Raw genomic sequence first — 9,978 nt, forward strand, 5'->3', positions numbered from 1 at the left:
GTATGTATTCCCCCAAATACTTAAAAAAATGTTGACTGTTTTAACGGATCCATATACAGTATGCATGGTTGCACATTGTTGTTCTGTCGTATTGGATCTTCTCGTAAGATATCTGTAGACCTGTTTTGGCAGCTATTTCATGCAAGCGTTCCTGTGCTTCCTTTGCCTCCTGTGTATTATTTGTGAGTATTTATTTATTTACTAGCGAATGTACCCGTGCTTCGCTACGGTATTCTACATTGTATTCGAATATCGAAGTAAATAGTGTACATGCAGTAAATAAGATAGTTTTAAAATTGCATGTCTCTTAGCGTTATCCGAGAAAGAGCATGGGGAGGTCCCCGTACGTTTCCAATGTAAAGTGTTTGTTACGGATTTGTGATATAACGGCAGGCTCACTTGCCTACTGGCATTCACAATCAGGTTGGGAAGTTTACATTATAATTGCAGGCCCCATTGCCTACTATGCGGACAGAATCGATTTGGGGAGTTTTCGTTAAAATGGCAGCCCCCCTTTCCTACCTCCAGACAGATTACAGTTTTTATTATAATGGCAGGCAATTACCCTACTATCACTCGAAATTGAGTTGTGCAGTTATCATTATAATGACAGGCCCCTTTTCCTACTGCCAGCCAGCGTACTGCCAGTCACACCAAGTTGGTGAGTTTCCATCAAAATAGCAGGCCACTATGCCTAATGCCAGTCACATTTTAGATGAGTACATTTCTTTATAATGGCGGGCACCCTTGCCTACTGCCAAACACAATCGGGTAGGGGAGTTTTAAACAAAACTGCATGCTCACTTACCTTCTGCAAGTCAAATCGAGAAGGGAACTATTCATTACAATTGTAGGCATTCCTTACTAATGACAGTTACACAGGAGTTGGAGAAGGAACCCTTTCCTACTGCCAGTCAAAGTCGGTGTGGGGAGTACTGATTACAATAGCAGACCGACCCTTTCTCGATCGCTAAATCGACATCAGTGAATATATATAGATCGACATACGAAAGTATATGCGTGTTTACAATATTGAAGACCTTCATTTACAGATTAACTGCTACTAAACGTACGTCATATCGACAAAGGATTATACCATAAGACACGCCGGATTTAGTGGCCTAAATGGCTGGTCCAATGATATGTCATCTATTCTTGGGTCAGATTTAGAAACGTGGAACAGGGTAAAGGTTTTGTAAGATCATCTCACATTACATTACTTTTCGGATAATAATGTGACAGCTACATACGTAGCATTTGGCTCACATATGGCTACTGAGTGGGCCAATTTTCGTGAAGAGTTTGATGATTCTGTATTTCATATAAGTAATTGAAAGTATGAATAATGCATGTGAAAATTCCAAATTGACTTAACATCGATTAATAGAGAAAAATCAAACGTAAAAGGGATACAGATACGGCATAAAGTCATAAGACCAAGGTTGTAGATCATTCCAAATTGAACGGAGATTGTGCAATCCGTTACGTGATAGGAATTTCCGAAGGTCTGCACCATCATTAAAATTGCCTGCATATTTCGATATTCTTCGGGGATAAAAAATGAAAAATTTAATGATATAGGATTTTTCATTCGTTACAGGCTAAAACGTATAATTTTGTCAAATTTCAATTATCTTCTTATTCTTCTGGCAGATTATGCCACCATGTGGATTTTGGGCGAGGCGGGTAAAAATTAGGACTTTCAGGAAATCAAAAATTATGGAGATTGTTATTATTACCCCTTAAACGGAAAGGTGTACGAAAATTTCGCCAAAATAGTCAGTGTAGAGGTACACAGTCGTTACGATTTGATTTATATAGATAAGGAATCTGCTCCATGTATAACACCTTTTGGGCTATGTCCGCTGGACTTAACCTGCAAAAGTGACCATTCATGATATCTCCCTTATTAATCCTCCTGACGAAAAAATGCACATGAAAAAAAAGGTTTAGAGGTGGAATTCCATCAGGTTTGGTCGATTTCCAGTCAGGTTGGTCTTGTTCTGTATATATTGTGGAAGAGTAAAATCACCATTTCGGTTCCTTATAAACCGCCAGTCCATTCCGGAACATGAAATGTTATTTACGTTTAAAACCTACCTTTGGACAGGTGGATGCTAAATATAAATTTTGTTTCGAATGTCTTCAGTAGTTTTCAAGTTGTAAGGAATACGCTTTACACGCACCCGCTCGTGAGTTAAGTCCGATGGGACTTGTACAGAAAAACGGTCCTTTAATGATATCTCCCTTATTGATCCTCGTATCGAAATGATGCACATGAGAAAAAAAGGTTTAGACATTAATTTCTACCAAGGTAGGTAGACTTCCATAAACTTTTGTTGTGTATATTTTTTGGAAGTGCAAAATCACTGTTTCGGTTTCGTATAAACCCCCAGTTAGTTCAGGGATTTAGAAACAATATTTGCCCTGAAACCTATCAAGGACAGGTGTATTCTAAATACGAATCTTGGTGGAAATGCATCCAGTAGTTTCTAGCATTCACGTACATACGGCGTAATTAAGGAAGAAAATAATACAGTTAAGAATGTTGAAACTAATAGAAAATGGATTATAACTGAGGACAGCCGGATAACGACAAATAAATAAATGCCGTGAGTTATGGATATAATAAAGCGCTAACAGAGGAGAAATTTAGGTTCAGTGATTCTTAGGTAAACAAATATGAAGATGACTAATGGTGTTATTACTTAATCTATTCGAGGGCGGTTATAACCTCCAACGATATTCCGCCAATATCCCGCAGATGAGCCGATTGATGCCTCTCTTGCCATCTACCCAAGGAACAACCACGAATTTAAAAGCATGATGAGGAAAATGGCAATACGTTACTTCCCTACTGGCATGCAGTCAGAGACGTTGCCATGGTAACCTGTAGGTTCGTTGTCGGTCTGTCGGTCACTAAATGCAGAGCATGATACCAGCAGAAAATTGTAAATTTCTCCGTCATGTGAAGAGTAAGGTAAATTATGAACATAACGAAAGTTGTTTATAATGAAGAGACGTTTCACGTACGGTAAACGAAGTTTACAGAAAATCAATAGTATAAGAGAAAATAGAAGAAAACCACTGTGGTTTTCCTATAAACACCCCGTCTATTCAAAGATTTTAAAATTATATGCATATCGGAACCTTTCCTGGGATGAGTATACTCTAAATATGAAGTTTGGCTGAGATCTATCCAGCCGTTTCGACGTGATGGTGGGAAAACCACTCTGGTTTTCCTATAAACCCCCCGTCTATTCAAGGATTTTAAAATGATATGCATATCTAAACCTTCCCCGGGATTAGTATACTCTAAATACAATGTTTGGTTGAGATCCATCCAGCCGTTTCGACGTGATGGTGGAAAAACCATTCTGATTTTCCTATAAACCCCCCATATATTCAAATATTTTAAAATGATATGCATATGGAAACTTCCCCGCGATGAGTATCCTCTAAATATGAAGTTTGGTTGAGATCTATCCAGCCGTTTCGACGTGATGGTGGGAAAACCACTCTGGTTTTCCTATAAACCCCCCGTCTATTCAAGGATTTTAAAATGATATGCATATCTAAACCTTCCCCGGGATTAGTATACTCTAAATACAATGTTTGGTTGAGATCCATCCAGCCGTTTCGACGTGATGGTGGAAAAACCATTCTGATTTTCCTATAAACCCCCCATATATTCAAATATTTTAAAATGATATGCATATGGAAAACTTCCCCGCGATGAGTATCCTCTAAATATGAAGTTTGGTTGAGATCTATCCAGCCGTTTCGACGTGATGGTGGAAAAACCATTCTGGTTTTCCTATAAACCCCCTGTCTATTCAAGGATTTTAAAATGATATGCATATCAAAACCTTCTCCGGGATGAGTATACCCTAAATATGAAGTTTGGTTGAGATCTATCCAGCCGTTTCGACGTGATGGTGGAACAGACAAACAGACAGACAAACAGAAACAATTTTATTTATATAGATTTTTACACTCGTTCTTCACCCCCTTTCCATCCCCGCCCAAAGGAGTCCTATGAGTGCCTTACACAACAGTATATTTTTTTCCCAGATATTAAGTCTTATTTGTACCTATTTTGGTTGACAGCTATGCCCAAACGTACATGCATAATCTCACTGTTCTAGAATCCTGGAGCTGACGTTGCCATGGTTACGGCAGTTCACTTCTTTATCCGATTCCTAGAGCAGGGGTAGTGTGGTGCCAATATCTCCGTAACGGTTGGTTTTAGGGCCTTAAAACATGGTTTTCGGGCCCGTAGGGCTTACCGAGTTTTGTTCTTTGCGTCAAGAGGATTAAATTGAGCTTTGTCTCGTCCTTATACGACAAATTCGATATTTTGCCTATAATAGTATAAGAGAAAATGGAGGAAAACCGTTTTTCCTATAAAACCCCCGTCTTTTCAAAGATTTTAAAATGATATGCATATCGAAACCTTCCCCGGGGTCAGTATACTCTAAATATGAAGTTTGGTTGAGATCTATCCAGCCGTTTCGACGTGATGGTGGAACAGACAAACAGACAGACAAACAGACAAACAGAAACAATTTTATTTATATAGATTTATTTAAGATCAGCAACAGCATAACGGCGAATTACAAAGATCCAAGCTATGTACAATAGATATTAATCTAAAATTAAAGATATATAAATATTTACAAAGGACACAAATATACACCATAAAGCTGTACAATCATATATAATACATATTTACATAAACAACGACATTAACAAAGGAAAATACATTTGCAGTAAATACAGGAGCAGAACAAGAAGGAAAATTAAGTTTTATGAGAAATATCATGACAGAAGGAAGGAAACGTTACGAAGATGTCTAGGTTCATGTTTATAGATAAAGTATTAAATATTGCTGGAATACGTACAGAAAGGGACCTTTGGGTGAGAGAAAGCCGGGAGTAAGAAATGTAGAATAGGGTCTTTCTTCATTCTGGTACTACGGGATGGGACGTGGAGGGGGGAATAATGAAACTAAATCTGGAGACCTAAATAGACCATTAGCTGCTTTGTATAGCAGCTTTAGGTCGGCTACTTTCTTCTGAGCAGAAAGAGTCTTGAATTTCAGTTTCCCAAGCACTTGGATAGTGCTTAAGTTGCGACATGCAGGGACCCTAGCTCTGACGATAGCACGGAAAAATATATTGTACACGGTCAAGGTGGCTGAGATTTGAAGAAGCCGAAATGGACCAGACTGGAGAGGCGTATTCAACAGTAGGTAAGATACAGGAAACGTAGAATGCTCTGAGGGCATTTACATCTGTGATGTCAGAAAACCTGTAGAGTAAACCAAGGAGAGACATAGGACGTGAGGTAACCCTGTTTATGTGCGAGACAAACAACAATTTGCTGTCAAAATTCACTCCTAAGTCTGGTTATGTCATCTGCAAGTGCCAGGCATTTTTTGATTGTTTTTGTTAGTATAATTATTATAATAAGAATCACCTGTTAAACCACATTTACGTAGTAAACAGCATAGAATATCCCCTTATTGAATGGAAGTAGAACTATGTTTCGAACCTTCAGGGTGGTTTCTGCTCCTTTACAACCCATTTTGCCTGCGTTTGATACTGCCCGAGTGACGTCAAAGCACTCTGTCTCTCAATAGAGAAGAGAATGCACAGTGAACAACAAAACCGTGGAGTCACCTTCATTTTATTTTGTTAAGAAGGAAGCCACACCTTCCAGTATCGACTCTGTGAAATGTAACTGAGAAGCTTTTCAGTCTGTTGAACACACGACTTAAATATAAATATTACACCGTAACATTATTAAACAAGGAATGATAGGTAGACCATTAAATACCCATTAAGAACCCTTGCGTAGTTTAAAAAAAATAATTGTAATACGGCACGAGAAATAATAATAATTGTTATGGGAATATCGTGGATCACAGAGATGTAAGGAGGTGCCAGGTTGAATGGGCGGACAAGAAAATGACCAGAGCATAAGTTAAAGCACTAAATTTTGAAATTTTATTTCTTTCCTCTTTTTTTAGTTTAAAATATGATAGATAGAAAATGTGAATAAACAACAACAGGTGAGCTCTTCAGCTCTGATAACAACAGTGAACAATAAGTCCAAAAATCAGGTACAAGAACAAGAGAAAAATATCCACACGATAATCTACAAAGGATGAGCAATATAGCTCTTCCCCGGTACACTTTCATAAGAGCATGTCTGCTCCACTAATTTACATCCTAGGAGACTGAGCTCCAAAAGTTAGTGTAGTCAAGCCTCTCAGAGGCACAAGCTTCTTACAAGGCTGTGCTTGACAAACTTCAAATAATGTACTTGCAGTCACTTCTGCTCAACTGTTTGTTGCACACTGGTCTATAAACCATTACAAATAAACAGGAGCAATGAGTGCCCATTCTAAATAGCCTTAATGTGAAAAAGAAAAGGTTTAATGTCAATGGCCATGAACAAAAGGCTAGGAGGCGAAACACTTGCACTCTTTTTGAAAAACTCCTAAAACTCTAAGTGGACTTATCGCCCGAAGTTGCAAGTTGAATGGGAATCAACACAGGGTGATCAATCTTTGTTCCCGTAGTTTACATGTTTCCCAGTAGAGATTAGAACAGAGTCCTCAGACTTGCCGAAAATCTACATTTAAACCGTAAATTGGGACTTAACATAAAATAAAAGAAGTTTGAAATCTTCCCCTCAAGCTATCTGCCGGATATATCACATATTAAGCAAATTCTGCCATTACCTACTTGCTGGGCCTTCCTAGCGCCGATCTGCGTCCCCTACCTCTTTAAAACACACAACACACGATCAACTGGAGCGATGAGGATAACAATACGGCCTTACAGCGCCCAGCTTTTATGGCGTTTCGAGGGGAAGTTTCCAGAACTCTTTACAGATAGGCTGGAAGCCTGTACACACCCCCCAATTTTAATTGGCTAGAGGAAATATTCCAAAAATTCCTAATTAGTTAATAACTAAAGAAGAAGAAGGAAGCAGTAGGCGTGTTGACAACTTTGATACATGAACAAAACAATCTTCACAAACTAAGATTATCCAACTTTAAAAAATAACTTTCCCTCCCCATATTACGAAAATACGTAAAATTAAGCTATTTTCTCAACTGTGCCGAAAGTCGAAGGGCTAAAGGACCCGGAAAGGTTTCAAATTGTGAGTATTGGATAGCGCTATCAAAATAAAAGAAGAAAAAATCGAATATCACTTCCGGCCTAAATGCAGTTCCGGAAAAACTGACTAAAATCGCTTTTTTTTCTTTACTCGTTTTCTTTTTTATTCAAATCCTAGACAAATTAACTTATTTACATAATTCTTTCTGCAATGTGTTCCTTGATTCAATACCCTCAGACGTTTATTATTTGTTGAAGAATGTCCACACCGAATGTACTTATAAGGGGTTAAGTGAAACTCTGCATTGACTGTCATTAGCACTCGTACTGGTAGAAAAAGGCCAACTGCTAATCTAATCGACCGGATAACGGTGATTAAAAAAATAATTGCAACTTTTAGTAATAAATAAAGCATATATTCTCATACTTTATTATATTTTATTCGTAGCTCATATCCCTAGGATGTTTTCAACATTGAGTTGCTTGCCTGAAAGGCTTCATCATCATCATCATCATCTGTTTACCCTCCAGGTTCGGTTTTTCCCTCGGACTTAGCGAGGGATCCCACCTCTACCGCCTCAAGGGCAGTGTCCTGGAGCTTCAGACTCTTGGTCGGGGGATACAACTGGGGAGTATGACCACTACCTCGCCCAGGCGGCCTCACCTGCTATGCTGAACAGGGGCCTTGGGGAGGGATGGGAAGATTGGAAGGGATAGGCAAGGAAGAGGGAAGGAAGCGACCGTGGCCTTAAGTTAGGTACCATCCCGGCATTCGCCTGGAGGAGAAGTGGGAAACCACGGAAAACCACTTCCAGGATGGCTGAGGTGGGAATCGAACCCACCTCTACTCAGTTGACCTCCCGAGGCTGATTGGACCCCGTTCCAGCCCTCGTACTACTTTTCAAATTTCGTGGCAGAGCCGGGAATCGAACCTGGGCCTCCGGGGGTGGCAGCTAATCACGCTAACCACTACACCACAGAGGCGGCCTGAAAGGCTACAACTGTGGATTTTTTCAAAGGCCATGCAGTGTTTGCTGGAGTTGAAACAAGGCAGGACTTCATCAATATAACTTCCAAATTTCAAATTCCTTGGTGTTTGGAGAGAAATAAACATAAATATTATAAATTCTGAACGTGACTTGATAGAATCTGATGATGTTCTTTTAAGAGCGAAACATATCATTCTTTGTTTAATAGTGTGTGATTTTATTCCTTGTTTAATAAGTGCTGTGCCAACGGCCATACCATGTTGAATACACCGGTTCTCGTCCGATCACCACAGTTAAGAAACATTGGGCGTGGCCAGTACTTGGATGGGTGACCGCTTGGGAACACCGCGTGCCGTTGGCTCAATTCCCTTTTTGCCGACCCCGTGGTGAAGGGGTAGCGTGCCTGCCTCTTATCCGGAGACCCCGCGTTCGATTCCCGGCCAGGTCTGGGATTTTTTTGCTAGTTGCTTTACGTCGCACCGACAGCGATAGGTCGTATGGCGACGATGGGACAGGAGAGGGCTAGGAATGGGAAGGAAGCGTCCGTGGCCTTAATTAAGGTACAGCCCCAGCATTTGCCTGGTGTGAAAATGGGAAACCATGGAAAACCATCTTCAGGGGTGCCGACAGTGGGGTTCGAACGGTCTGGGATTTTTTACCTGGACCTGAGGTCTGGTTCGAGGTCCACTCAGCCTACGTGATTAGAATTGAGGAGCTATCTGACGTGAGATGGCGGCCCCGGTCTAGAAAGCCAAGAATAACGGCCGAGAAGATTCGACGTGCTGACCACACGACACCTCGTAATCTGCAGGCCTTCGGGCTGAGCAGCGGTCGCTTGGTAGGCCAAGGCCCTTCAAGGACTTAGTGCCATGGGGGGGGGGGTATTAATAAGGTGATTTTTACAGGTATGTTATTGTCAAAAATTTAACTTGTGTGTTGGTTTTTTGTTACCGTACAATTTTTATTTTACTAACGAGAGAGGAGCGTTGTAATAGTTTTGGCCTATCAGGTCGCGGTCATACGAGAAACAAGGTAAGTTTTAGAATATCCTTCTGGATAACTGTAGAGTTGGAATAGAAGCATGCAGTTCAGTATCAAATGAAGCAGTACCTCTCAGTCTGTGTCGAATATAAACACGTCTGAACTTACCCACCCCTTCGATCTCTCCGCCAATGAATGTTCGATATCTAACCCCAAACATGTGGCCCATCATAACATTCAGTTCCACTAGAATTAGTTCTTGGAAGTTTGATAAGTTCGTAGGCCAGCGAATAGAATGTGATGTGGGTGTGCGTATGCACACATGTTTCTTTATCAGCAGGGTCGATACGCTCGGCCCGCATGCCTGGCGATGCGACCTCATTATATACTCACCTCCCTACAGTCGCTTCATTATCTTACTCCAATAAGTTTCATTCGTATTTCTCCATTGTGGTCTTGATCAGATGAGGGATATTTCAAATATTTTATTCAATAGTAAATTGATGCTAGCAGATCTGGTGCTGGAGGTTCAACGTCACTCGAAACATCCGAGACTTCGTGCGGTAAGAGAATGACAAAGAGCAGAACATACGAGGCCTGTTCAGGCAAGCAACTCAATGTTGAAAACATCCTAGGGATATGAGCTACGAATATTAGGTAAATAAAATACAATAAAGTATGAGAATATATTTTTTAATTTCTAAAATTACAATTATTTTCTTAACCATGGTTAGCCGGTCGATTAGATTAGCAGTTTGCTTATTTTCTACCACTACGAGCGCTAAAGTGAGGCAATGCAGAGTTTCATCATTGGTTTGTGTTACTTGCGAGTGGTGCCATTGTGTTTGATATGCCATGGGTCTACATTACCTGTG

At 40.2% G+C, this 9,978-nt stretch overlaps 1 non-coding gene across 1 annotated transcript; it reads left to right on the forward strand.

Annotated features, from left to right (window-relative positions):
* Positions 1-8,364: 8,364 nt before the first annotated feature.
* On the forward strand, positions 8,365-8,483 carry LOC136883621 (5S ribosomal RNA). Its single transcript, XR_010861287.1, has one exon. It is a non-coding gene; the product is annotated as a 5S ribosomal RNA (ribosomal RNA).
* Positions 8,484-9,978: the final 1,495 nt, after the last annotated feature.

The sequence above is a fragment of the Anabrus simplex genome, chromosome 11, assembly GCF_040414725.1.
Source record: "Anabrus simplex isolate iqAnaSimp1 chromosome 11, ASM4041472v1, whole genome shotgun sequence".
Lineage (NCBI taxonomy): Eukaryota > Metazoa > Arthropoda > Insecta > Orthoptera > Tettigoniidae > Anabrus > Anabrus simplex.